The sequence below is a fragment of the Microcaecilia unicolor genome, chromosome 1, assembly GCF_901765095.1.
Source record: "Microcaecilia unicolor chromosome 1, aMicUni1.1, whole genome shotgun sequence".
Taxonomy (NCBI): domain Eukaryota; kingdom Metazoa; phylum Chordata; class Amphibia; order Gymnophiona; family Siphonopidae; genus Microcaecilia; species Microcaecilia unicolor.
In genome coordinates, this window is record NC_044031.1 from 457,402,989 (window position 1) to 457,416,132 (window position 13,144).

The following is a 13,144-nucleotide window of genomic DNA, read 5'->3' on the forward strand; positions in this document are numbered from 1 at the left end:
ACTCTAGTTTGTGTTAGTTTAGTATTGATGGAATAAATCTGTAAAGAATAAGGGACACAGGACTTGAATATTCAAGATTCGTCTTTCGCAACCTAGTGCAATCCCTCGTCCTCAGCCATCTGGATTACTGCAACTCACTATACGCAGGCTGCAAAGAGCAAATACTGAGGAAACTTCAAACAGCCCAGAACACAGCAGCCAGACTCATCTTCGGAAAACCAAAATATGAAAGGGCAACACCACTACTAAAGAAACTACACTGGCTTCCACTTAAGGAACGCGTCACTTTTAAGGTATGCACATTAGTCCACAAGATCATTCACGGTCAAGCCCCAGCCTACATGTCCAAGTTGATAGACCTACCACCCAGAAATGCTAAAAGATCATCCAGAACTTACCTCAACCTCCACTTCCCTAATTGCAAGGGCGTGAAATACAAGACGCTACACGCGTCAACCTTTTCTCACACGAGCACGCAGCTTTGGAATACACTGCCGCGCAACTTAAGAACGATTTACGAACAAGCTTCCTTCCATAAATTATTGAAGACCCATCTGTTTGAAACAATCTATGGAAAGAGCCAAAACACATAGAGTCCACACTCACTGATCATCAATGCATCATACATCCACTTCTGACCCTCATCCCCCGTAATTCCACATCACTCATACATTTACTCACAGAAATATGTACACCATATGTCTTTGTGTCTTAATACTGCCCTTTAAGCTTCCCATTGTCTCTTTCCAATGTTTCAATGTTGATGTCCCATTGTTATATTCCTAATGATACTTTGATGGTCTCGCATAACTTGTACAATGTAACCCATAACCAAGTTGTAACAAATGTATTTCCATTATTCATATCTTATTGTAAGCCACACTGAGCCCGCAAAGAGGTGGGAAAATGTGGGATACAAATGCAATAAATAAATAAATAAATAAATAAATAAATAAATATCATCTGTATAAACATACATAATAAAGCCCAGTGACTGGGCAATGGTTAAAAGTGGAGTTAAAAAAAGTGTGGGAGACATTTAATCAGTCCTTGGGGGACCCCAGACACAGGTGAAAATGGGTTGGTCAAAGAATTTTGAAACTGAACCTTATAACTAAGATCTGTAAGATTGGAACCACTGAAGAGCAGTGACTGTTAACCTAAAACAGAGTGATCCACCAAATTGAATGCTGCTGATAGATCTAAAGACAGAAGAACACGTGTTGACTGATTTAGATGGTAGTAAATATAGATATTAATAACTAGCAGTGTTGTTTCAGTGCTATGATGCTGCCTAAAGCCAGTTTGATTTGGATGAAGCACATGTATCTTGTCGAGAAAATCTAAAAGTTGAGGATGGACAGATTTGGCAATTTTTGTAAGAAATGGAAGACTGGCAATATGATAAAAACAGTAGACTGAGTAGCCAGCTTAATTCTTGGCCGTATGATAACTGCTTTCAAGTTAGGGGGAACATATACCTTAACAGGCTTATTTTTTAAAGAGAAGGGTGCCCATCTTTTGACACAAATCGGAAGATGGGCGTCCTTCTCCCAGGGTCGCCCAAATCGGCATAATCGAAAACCGATTTTGGGCGTCCTCAACTGCTTTCCATTGTGGGGACGACCAAAGTTCACGGGGGCGTGTCAGAAGCATAGCAAAGGCGGGACTGGGGCGTGCTTAACACATGGTCGTCCTCGGCCGATTATGGAAAAAAGAAGGGCATCCCTGATGAGCACTTGGCCGACTTTACTTGGTCCATTTTTTTCTTACGACCAAGACACATAAAGGTGCCCGAACTAACCAGATGACCACTGGAGAGAATTAGGGATCACTTCCCCTTACCCCCCCAGTGGTCACTAACCCCCTCCCACCCTAAAAAACATCTTTAAAAATATTTTGTGCCAGCCTCTATGCCAGCCTCAAATGTCATACTCAGGTCCATCATAGCAGTATGCAGGTCCCTGGAGCAGTTTTAGTGGGTGCAGTGCACTTCAGGCAGGCGGACCCAGGCCCACCCCTCCCTAACTGCTACACTTGTGGTGGTAAATGTGAGCCCTCCAAAACCCACCACAAACCCACTGTATCCACATCTAGCTGCCCCCTTCACCCGTAGTGATGTACAGTAGTGAGTAGTGGGTTTTGGGGGGCTCAGCACACAAAGTAAGGGAGCTATGTTCATGGGAGCAATTTATGAAGTCCACTGCAGTGCTCCCTAGGGTGCCCGGTTGGTGTCCTGGCATGTCAGGGGGACCAGTGCACTACGAATGCTGGCTCCTCCTACGATCAAAGGGCTTGCATTTGGTCGTTTCTGAGATAGGCGTCCTTGGTTTCCATTATCGCCGAAAATAAGAAATGACCAAGTCTAGGGACAACCATCTCTAAGGATGACCTAAATGTCAAGATTTGGGTGTCCCCGACCGAATTATCGAAACGAAAGATGGACGTCCATCTTGTTTCGATAATATGGGTTTCCCCGCCCCTCCACCGGGACGTTTTGCGAGGACTTGGGTGTCCCTTTCGATTATGCCCCTTATTATGCACTAACACATGCTTAATGCTGAAAAAAAGGCTTACTGTAAAATGCTAATCGCACACTTTAATTTTTTAAAAGTTCTTTTGGAAGGGGATGTCTCATTGGTAGGGAAAAGCATAGAAATGTTATCTTGCCACTGCATTCACATTAGCACATGCTAACTGTATATTTGCTGACTTAGGGGCCCTTTTACCAAATGGCAGTAAAAGGCGGACAGTGGTGGCATCGGCACGTGGGATTGTCGTGCGTCGAGGCCACCTTTTACCTCTGTGGGTAAAAGTGTGTTTTTTTTAAAAGCATTTACTGCTGGAGCCTTTACTGTCTGCTATTAAGGAGGTGATGAGGGCTCCGATGGTAACCTGGCGGTAATCCCCACTCCCCACCCACCTGTTCTAGAAAATAAAAAATATTTTCTACTGCCGGAAATGGGTAGCCCCTTATCCCTGGATTCTATATAATGTGCTTCAATTTAGGCACTGAAACTGGCATGGATTCTATAACACTGCATGCAACTTAAATGGCTTAACAAGCTAATGAGCGATGACAACAGCACTTAACAAGCAATAATGAGCACTAATTGGCACTGATTAGAATTTAGGTGCACAACTCGCTAAGCGTATTCTGCAACAATGTGTGCCGAACGTCTAACGCACGGAGGCAAAAGAGGCGTGGCGGGGAAATGGGCGTTTCATGGACGTTCCAAAATTTAGGTGCCTAGTTATAGAATATGGCCCAGTGCGCCTAAATCTATGCGCTGAGATTTACATCAGGTTTTCATTGGCATAAATGGATGTGCACAGATATCGGCGCTGAAATATCAACTAAGCATATTCTATAATCGTCACCTAAATCAAGGTGCCGATTATAGAATACGCTTAGTGAGAACTGATTTCAGTGCCAATTTTTTAGGTGCCATATATAGAATCTCCTCCTTAATTCGTGAGCTCTTACCACCTCCTTTTTAATATTTCTGCAGGTCTCACACTCTAGTGGAAAAATTAGACCGGGGCTATTTTAGGGAAAGTCTTGCGTTAAAATGCATTAAGCCAATGTCTTAGCACATCTTAATAAAAGTGCTTCTTATTTACTGGGGTTAACAGTAAAATCACACATCTAACAGTAGCCCAAGTTGATGACTTCCCCCTTCCATCTGCAAATCCTTAATTATCTCTCTATATAAAAGGCAACCCCAACGTTCTGAAGCCTCCACGGAAGTTGAGGCGCCCGAGATATCCGGTGTGCACTGGAGTGTCTGCACCGCCCTCGCGTCAAAACGTCATGACGTCGAGGGCGGAGCTATGACACTCGACGAGGGCCGAAACAGAAACGCCACAGCGAACAAGACAAGTAGCTCCGAGGGACGGAGGGAGGGGGCCCCTTGCTAGCGCCCGTTTCATTCCGCTCAGAAACAGGCATTTTTTCCTAGTGTTAGTATTAAAGCAAATTGCAATATACTGATAAACAGGGTGTAAGGAAAACACAAATCTAGTACCCGCCCTCAGATGTCAATTTTCTTCCATCCAATGGACACATCTACATGGGCTCATTCTTGTAGACTACTCATTTGATTACCTTTTAGTGGGTTGCATCTACAGATTTAGCCAGCCAGTCAAGAGCCCAAAGGTTTCCAGGATGGGCTCCATCCACAGTAAGTGGCTGATAGTATAATACTTCATTCTACTTTTGGAGAACATAATTTCAGGCAGCTGGAAGATGGGAGTTTGCAGCTGTGTTTCTAAATGGGTTGCCCTTGATACAGTTGTTCAATCAACTAAAGCATCATGTAGTTTTCTGCTGCAAGAAGTTAGCTTGTGTACAATTTGCAGCTGCAGGGATCTTTGTCTCATCAAGAAGATATGTGATCTTAATGGAACAGAAAACAATGTGAAGTCCTCTAGGCACTGAAAAGAAAGGGGGTAGGACAATACATTTTCAGCCTTTACTGCTTTAGAAAAACCCATCATTAAGAAACTTAGGTCACCCAATAGATTCTTGCTGTGAATCACTTCTAGGAAAGTCCTGTTGAAGTAATAGCTAAGTTTCACAGAGGTATAGGGATGCTTGGGGTGTTTTCCTAAAGCTCAGCACTCACAATGGGAATTAAAGATCGCTTTGCTCTGTAAATGGCTACCACAGACTAAACTTTAGTTTGCCTCTGAAGAGTGAATATGTTGCAATTCATTTTAGAAATGTACTCGATCTACATTCTTCGAACAATGTTGATTTTTAAAGAAATTATTTTTATCCTATTATTCAACGTTAAAATAGATTTATAAGATTATCATATCTGCGTGTCTCCCTCTAATAACATAAGTGTTTGTTGTCCTTTCTACAGCAGAATTTCAGAGCATGCCAAGAGGGGCATGAGGATTCTGATAGGAGTGGGGTAATTTTAGATCCAAGCAGGGCCACCGAGAGACTAGGCCGGGCCCGGGGCAAGGCCGCCCCGCCTCCACCCCCCCCCCCCCCCACCGCTGCTGCTCCCATCACTCCTTCTGCTGCTGCTGCCTCCTGTCACTCCACCTGCCGCTGCCACCTCCTGTCGCTCCCCCCGCCGCTGCCTTCCCCTGTCGCTCCCCCCGACGCCGCAGTCCCCGGTCTCACCTGCCTGCCTCCAAGGCTCCGGGCCCCCTGCATTCAAAGAGGAAATCACACATCTCCTCTCTTCTGGCCTTCCCTCCCTGTGTCCTGCCCTCGTCTGATGTAACTTCTGGTTTCCGCGAGGGCGGGACACAGGGAGGGAAGGCCCAAAGGGAAGCGATCTGCGACTGCTGCTTCGAATGCAGGGGGCCCGGAGCTGAGGAGGTAGGCAGGTGAGACCAGGGACTGCAGCACCGGTGGCCTGACCCCGGCGCCGGGCCCCCCTTGGAGGCCCGGGCCCGGGGAATTTTGTCCCCCCTGCCCCCCCCCCCCCCTCGGCGGCCCTGGATCCAAGCATTTATATGGATCATAGTTAGCATATGTGGCTTCTGGAAAGTAGGCTTCTTTAGTTCTGGCAATCTAGTAGATTGCTGGTTACCTGTGTCAACCTTTGATTTAGTTCTGCTATAAACTACAATTTTTTTGTCTATTTTATTTGTTTTCATAAGTTATTATCTTTTTTATGTGATTATTATTTCTTATGTTTCAGCTGTACACTGTTTTGAAATATTATGACTTGCAGAAAATAAACAAAATTGCTATTCTTGTATATATGTTAAGATTCTCTTGTCGAAAAGGCTTGTTTAGCATTTATAGACACACCTGGGATGTTATCCGTCGCTGGGTAGTACAATTCAGCTGTATTAGTATCTTTAGCAGTCCATCAAAATATTGCAGTATATTCTATCAGTCACTTCACTGTGCATAAATATTTACAGAGAAGCGTTAATTATGACATCCTTTCTCCCCCACAGTTTGTCGTACATTTAAGTTTTGAATGTTGGAAACCTAATATTTATGAACACTTCCAAAAGAGAGAGAAACTATGGGGTTTATGGAGGAAGAAAACCTGTGTTCAGATTGTATTTCCCATGCACGGCAGTATTTGTAGTCCTGCTTTTTCAATTAGAAATCTTCAATAATATCATATAAATTAATCTAGAGCAGAAAAATGGAAACAAATTAGCAGCATCATAAACTAATACAGAGGCATAATAAACCACAAAAAAGAGCTAGAGTAAAAATGATTTATGTTAACAATCAGATAAATTGCCAAAATATGAGAGGAGACTCGCTGGGTGCCTGGAGGGGGAGCAGTGGACAGAGGAGACTCGCTAGGTGGCTGGAGGGGGGGGGGGCAGGGGAGAGAAGAGCATCGGTGGGTGGCTGGAGGAAGGATAGAGGAGACACACTCGCACCCAGCAGTCTCACTCTCTCTCTGTCACACACACACACTCGCACATTCACTCTCTCTCTCACACAGTCAATCTCACACATACTCTCTCAAACATACACACTCCGAGGAAAACCTTGCTAGCGCCCGTTTCATTTGTGTCAGAAACGGGCCTGTTTTACTAGTGTCCATATAAGTGCTAGCAGGGAGCTGAAGCGTTATTCTGCAAATACTTAACTGGCATAGAGGGGCACTAATCGAACGGTGCCGGCAAAATAGATTGCCGGCGATCTATTTTGGCAGCGACGCAATAGCTGGCTGTAACTGTATTATCGAAAAAGATTGCCGGCCATCTTTTCTTTCGATAATATGGTTTGGCCCGGCCAAATGCCAGAGTTCGCCGGGTTTGAGATCTCCGGTTTTGATTTTCAAAGATAATGGAAAAAAAATGCTGGCCATCTCAAACCCGGCGAAATCCAAGGCATTTGGTCATGGGAGGAGCCAGCATCTGTAGTGCACTGGTCCCCCTGACATGCCAGGACAACAACCGGGCACCCTAAGGGGCACTTCTAAAAATGTTTAAAAAATACACAAATAGCTCCCAGGTGCAAAGCTCCCTTACCTTGGGTGCTGAGCCCCCCAAATCCCCCCCAAACCCACTCCCCACAACTCTACATCATTAGCATAGCCCTTATGGGTGAAGGGGGGGACCTACATGTGGGTACAGTGGGTTTTGGTGGGGGGTTTGGAGGACTCAACACTTACCACCACAAGTGTAACAGGTAGGAGGGGATGGACCTGGGTCTGCCTGCCTAAAGTGTACTGCACCCATTAAAAACTGCTCCAGGGACATGCATACTGCTGTCAGGGAGCTGGGTATGACATTTGAGGCTGGCATACAGGCTGGCAAAAAAGGTTTTTATTTTTATTTTTTTTAGTGTGGGAGGGGGTTGGTGACCACTGGGGGAGTACGAGGAGGTCATCCCCCATTCCCTCCGGTGGTCATCTAGTGAGTTGGTGCACTTTTTTGAGGCTTGGTCGTGAAAATAAAAGGACCAAGTAAACCCGGCAAAATACTGATTAACACTGCTTTTTTTTCCCAATATCCGCGAAAGCCGGCCATCTGGTAGCCATGCCCATGCCCGCCCATGCCCCGCCTTCGCTACGCCGCTGACACGCCCCCTTGAACTTTCGCTGGCTCGGCGACGGGAAAGCGGCGATGCTGTCAAAAAAGCAGCTTTCAATTTTACCGATTTTGCCACTTTTGAGAGATCGCCGGCCATCTCCCGATTTAAGTTGGAAGATGCCCGGTGATCACTTTCAAAAATAAGCCTGATAGAGGCTACACTTAAAAGTGGCCTTAGTGTGCCTTTATACAGGTCTTTCCTCTGCACTAACTCCATTTTTCAAATGTGTGGCTATTTGCTAATGTTATCATTAGCGTACAGCCATTAACAAAGGTTTGCGTGTGAGGCTTTACCAACACCTATTTTGTAGGTGGTAGGGGCTCATGTGCTAATCATACATTAATCAGTTGGGGGTCCTTTTACTAAGGCACTCTGAAAAATGGCTTGCAGTAGTGTAGGTGCAGGGACTATGCCTTGTAGCGCTATAGAAGTGATAAGTAATAGTAGTAGGTGCAGGTTTTGGCCGCGCACTGATCCATTTTTCAGCAAGCCTGTGAAGAAGGCCATTTTTCTTTTTGCCAAAAGTGGACGTGCGGCCAAATGAAAATTGACGCATCTCCATTTTGGATCTGAGACCTTACCTCCAGCCATTGACCTGGTGGTAAAGACTCACGCGTTAACTGGGTGGTAATGACCTACACGTGCCAAAGGCCACTTGGCGAGCATCTATTACGCACGCCCAAAAATAAAAAATATTTTTCGTGATACATATATCAGACATGCGCCAAAAATGAAATTACCGCAAGAGCCACGCGGTAGTCTGGCGGTAACTCCATTTTGGCACACGTTTGGGCACGCATAGACGCTTATGCGGTTTAGTAAAAGGGCCCCTTAGTGTCACCTGGACTACTGCAATACACTGTACGCTGGGTGTAAAGAACAAATCATCAAAAAACTTCAGACAGCCCAAAACACTGCAGCCAGACTTATATTTGGTAAAACAAAATACGAAAGTGCCACACCCCTAAGAGAAAAACTGCACTGGCTCCTATTTAGGGAACGTATTATGTTCAAGGTCTGTACTGATTCATAAAATTATCTATGGAGATGCCCCGGTCTACATGTCAAACCTTATTGACTTACCACCCAGGAACACCAAAAGATCTTTAGGCACATTCCTAAATCTTCACTTCCCCAGTTGCAAAGGTCTAAAATATAAACTAACACATGCATCTAATTTTTCCTACATAGGAACGCAGCTTTGGAATGCATTACCACTTGATGTGAAAAAAATGAACGACTTAATCAACTTTCGGAGATCACTGAAGCCTATCTCTTCAATAAGACATACCACAATGATCCATCATTTGAACCTTAGTGCATTACTGCTTTTACTGTTATTACATTTTTGATCTCGTTATACCTAATGCTTTATCCCATTATGTTACTCATGTTCTTATATAATTATTAATTGTATCTTTACTCCACTGTGGCGATAACCAGAGCGGAATACTGTAAGCCACATTGAGCCTGCAGATAGGTGGGAAAATGTGGGATACAAATGCAATAAATAAATATGCACTAACTGATTAGCACAGAAATGTATTGTCTCTGCCCCACACATGTCTCTCTGTGAAAAACTAACAATTATTTTTTGGCACTCGGTTTGCGCACACAGGGCCCCTTTTACCAAGCTGCGGCAAAAGGGGGCCTGAACTGGCATTGGCGCGTGTATGTCATGCGCACTGAGGCCCTTTTTTACTGTAGTGGGTAAAAGGGAAGTCTCTCTTTCCTGCAGGAAATGGCCATATGACAAGTAAAGCACTTGCCGCGCAGCCATTTCAGGAGGGAGTCCTTACCGCCACCCATTGAGGTGGCGGTAGGGGCTCCTGCGCTAACCTGGTGGTAACCAATTACTGCTGGGGATACTCCAGCGCTACAAAAATAAATATACATTTTCTAGCGCCAGAAATGATGGTGCGCTAGGGGTGGGAAGTACCGCCGGACTACTGCGGAAACCCGGCAGTATTTCCTGTTTAGCAAGCGGTAAGCCCACGTTGGGCTTACCTCTGCTTAGTAAAAGGGGCCCATAAATTGTAAAATTACCGCAGGGCGTGCAGAGACGACCTACAGTAAGCCCTTTTTATCTTTTTTTTTTTTTATTGTTCATAATTTTTATTAGTTTTATATACTTATTACAGAAATTATCATACTGCAAAAGTGTAATACAGCCATTAGTTAATAATACAGGAAAATTATAATTGTTCAAAACGACATAATAAAGACAAAGTTTGGCTTCCTTAGACCTCAATAATAGGGGGATAGGAATTAGTGAAGGTAACACAATCATAATATGTAAATAAAAATAAATATGGTTCCGTCAGTCCCATATATATCTCAACTCTATCGTTGTTTATTGTCTAGGAAGGTCTGAAGCTGATCAGGCATATAATATATATATTTAACTTGATTTAACCTGATGACACATTTACAGGGATAGGCCAGGAGGAAAGAACCTCCCAATTCCAAAACTTTGACCTCATAGAGAGAAACTTTTTACGTTTTTCTTGTGTAAACTTAGTCACATCCGGATAAAGCCAGATTTTCTGGCCAACAAACACACGGTTAGTTGATTTAAAGTAAAGGCGCATTACTGCATTTAAGTCCTGTTGAAATACAAAGGAAATTATCAACGTACAGTAAGCCCTTTTAAACTGTGGAAAGCATGTACCCCATTGTTTGTATTTACAAGGGGCAGAGGATACGTGGGACATAGGCGGGGCTCTCACTTATTATTTATTGTTTATCATTTACTAAATTTTTATACCGCCTCATTTGTAGGACAAGTATAGGTGGTTAACAATGTAAAAACAAGAAAGAAAGAATTAAGAAAAGAACTCCATGTTAAAATAGAAGGCACAATCATACCAGATACATATACACCATAAAAAATTAGGCAAATTCCAATGTATAAATGCTTTGCAAATGTTTCTATCTCTGCATTTACCCATCCCACCCTAGAAGAAACATAGGGAGGAAAAAACAGAAAGGGATCAATTATTCTTCCTAACCCAGTTTAAAAGCCTGTTTGAAAAGTCATTTAACCCTTGATTGCAGCAGGTACAAAATAAGGGGCCTTTTTACTAAGGCACACCGAAAAATGGCTTACACTGGTGTAGGCATGTGTATTGGATGCTTGCAGGTCCATTTTTCAGCACATCTGCAAAAAAAGGCCTTTTTTTGCCAAAAATATACATGTGGCCTAATAAAAATCAGAATGCTTCCATTTTGGGCCTGAGACCTTACCGCCACCGATTGACTAAGTGGTAAGGTCTCAAGCGTTAACTGGGCGGTAATTGCCAGTGCGCGTACCAGTGGCATAGCTACGTGGGGCCTGGGGGGCCTGGCCTCCCATAGGTTTGACCCTGGAGCCCCCTGCTGACGACCCGCCGCCAACCCGCCGTCGCCTGCCTTTGCTGGCCGGGGACCCCAACCCCCGCCAGCCAAGGTCTTCTTCTCGCCAGCAAAGGTAGGCAACGGCGACGGAGAGGGGGGGAGGGGGTCGAGAGGATCTGCAGCGGGAAGGGTCAAAGTCGGCAATGGCGGGGGGAGGGGGGGTCAGCGGTGCCGGGGGGGGGGCTAAAATGTGCCCCCTCACCTTGGGCTCTGGACCCCCCTCCCGCCAAAGTCTGGCTATGCCCCTGGCGGGTACATTACCGATTACCGCCTGGTTAGTGCCACGCAGTAGAAAATAGAAATTATTTTCTGCCGCGCGTTTTGGACGTGCATCAAAATTAGAATTACCACCCAGGGTATGCGGTAGCCGGGCGGTAGTTCTACTTTGATGTGTGTTGTATGCACATAGATGCCTAAGCCTCTTTGTAAGAAGGCCCCTCAGTACCTGTATATAATATGTTAACTGCTTTGATTGCAACCATAGAAAGGTGGTATATCAAGTCCCATTTCCTTTTATTCTGTAATGAAACCTAGTGCCTGGGTTCAATTATAGAACAGAGTTCCTACAGTGTAGCCTTGGGGGTGCCTAAATAGAATCAGGGCCGCCGAGAGACTGGGCCAGGCCCGGGGCAAGGCCGCCCCCGGGCCCTCCCCCCCACCCACCCGAGTTCACTGGGCCACCCCTCCACCCGCCACTGGGCCCTCTCTCCACCCCCGGGCCCTCTGCACAGACCTTAAGTGCCTCACCTTCGAAAGCGCAGCAAGCAGCGGGAGACCACTCCTTCCTTCCATGTCCCACCCTCGTGGGTTATGTCAGGCAAGGGCGGGACATGGAAGGAAGGAGTGGTCTGCCACTGCTTGCTGCGTTTTCGAAGGTGAGGCGCTTAAGTTCAATGCCAGGGAGCGATGGAGAGTGGGCAGGCTGGACTGCAGCGGCGCCAGGCCCCCCCGGGCCCGGGGAATTTTGTCCCCCCCTGTCTCCCCCTCTCGGCGCCCCTGAATAGAATTGACAGTTATAGAATTGCCCTCTGTCTCCCGGATTCTATAGACAGTGCCTTGAGTTGTGCATGTAAATTTGTACACACAACTTAATTAAAGAGCCACTCAGGGCTGATAATTCGGCATAGCAAGCAATTATTGCAACTAATTGGCAATAATTAGAATTTATGCGTGCATCTTTTAAAGTGTATTCTATAAAGAAGCACACATAAATTCCAGTGTGTGACTCCAAAAAAGGGGATGTGGCTGTGGGAGGGGTGTGGGTGGGGTGTGGGCGGGCCAGGGGCATTCCTAAAGTTTATGTGCGTTGCTATAGAACTAGCCAGATTCTCATCTAATTTACGTGTGGGAATTTACACCAGGTTTTCATTGGTGTAAATGGCCATGCCTAAACGTAGCCACGGTTCCTGTTGCTAAGCACTATTCTATAAACCGCGTCTAACTGTAAGCATGGTTAATAGAATAGCACTAAGTGCTATTTTTTTTGTTGCTGAATTTTTAGGCACCATTTATAGAATCTGGTCCTGTATTTATTTTTTCATGACATTTGTACCCCACATTAGCCTGAAATAGACTCAATATGGCTTACAAACAAACAATAAAGTGAATAAAACATAATTATGTACAGATTTAGACTATCTCAAGCACAAACAAATAATTAAGGGTGGATATGTGAGAGAATAATCAGGCAGGACTAGATGGGAAAGGAGATTAAGAAAAGGGTGTGGTTAAAATTCAAATAGAGTTCTTTGTATTCAGAAAGGCCAGACTGAAGCAATGTGTTTTTAGAAGACTTCTAAAAGTTAGGTAATCATCTGTAAACTTGATTGATTAAGGAAGAAAATTTCAAATTTTGATGCCTTGATAGGAGAAATTAGCAGAGTGAATTTTATTTATTTATTAGGATTTATTTACCGCCTTTTGAGGGAATTCACTCAAGGCAGTGTACAGCAAGAATAAGTCAAACATAAGCAATAGGCAGTTACAGCAGTAAAAATATTTAAATAACAATACAAAGTATGGCATATTATACTACTTACAATGTCAACACAATACGTAATAAGACATTTTAATAGACAGCGTAGAGTATAAATAAAGATGGAATACATAGATATAAACACCAAACAATAAAATACAACACATGAACTAGAAAATGAACAGTTCTCTATTCCCTGACACATGAACCCACCATAGTAATTCGCTGGGGATGAA

General features: G+C 44.5%; 1 protein-coding gene across 2 annotated transcripts in view; it reads right to left on the reverse strand.

Moving 5' to 3' along the window:
• Nucleotides 1–13,144, reverse strand: part of DLGAP1 (DLG associated protein 1) — a 356,932-nt gene that overhangs the window by 298,356 nt on the left and 45,432 nt on the right. The window lies entirely within an intron of this gene.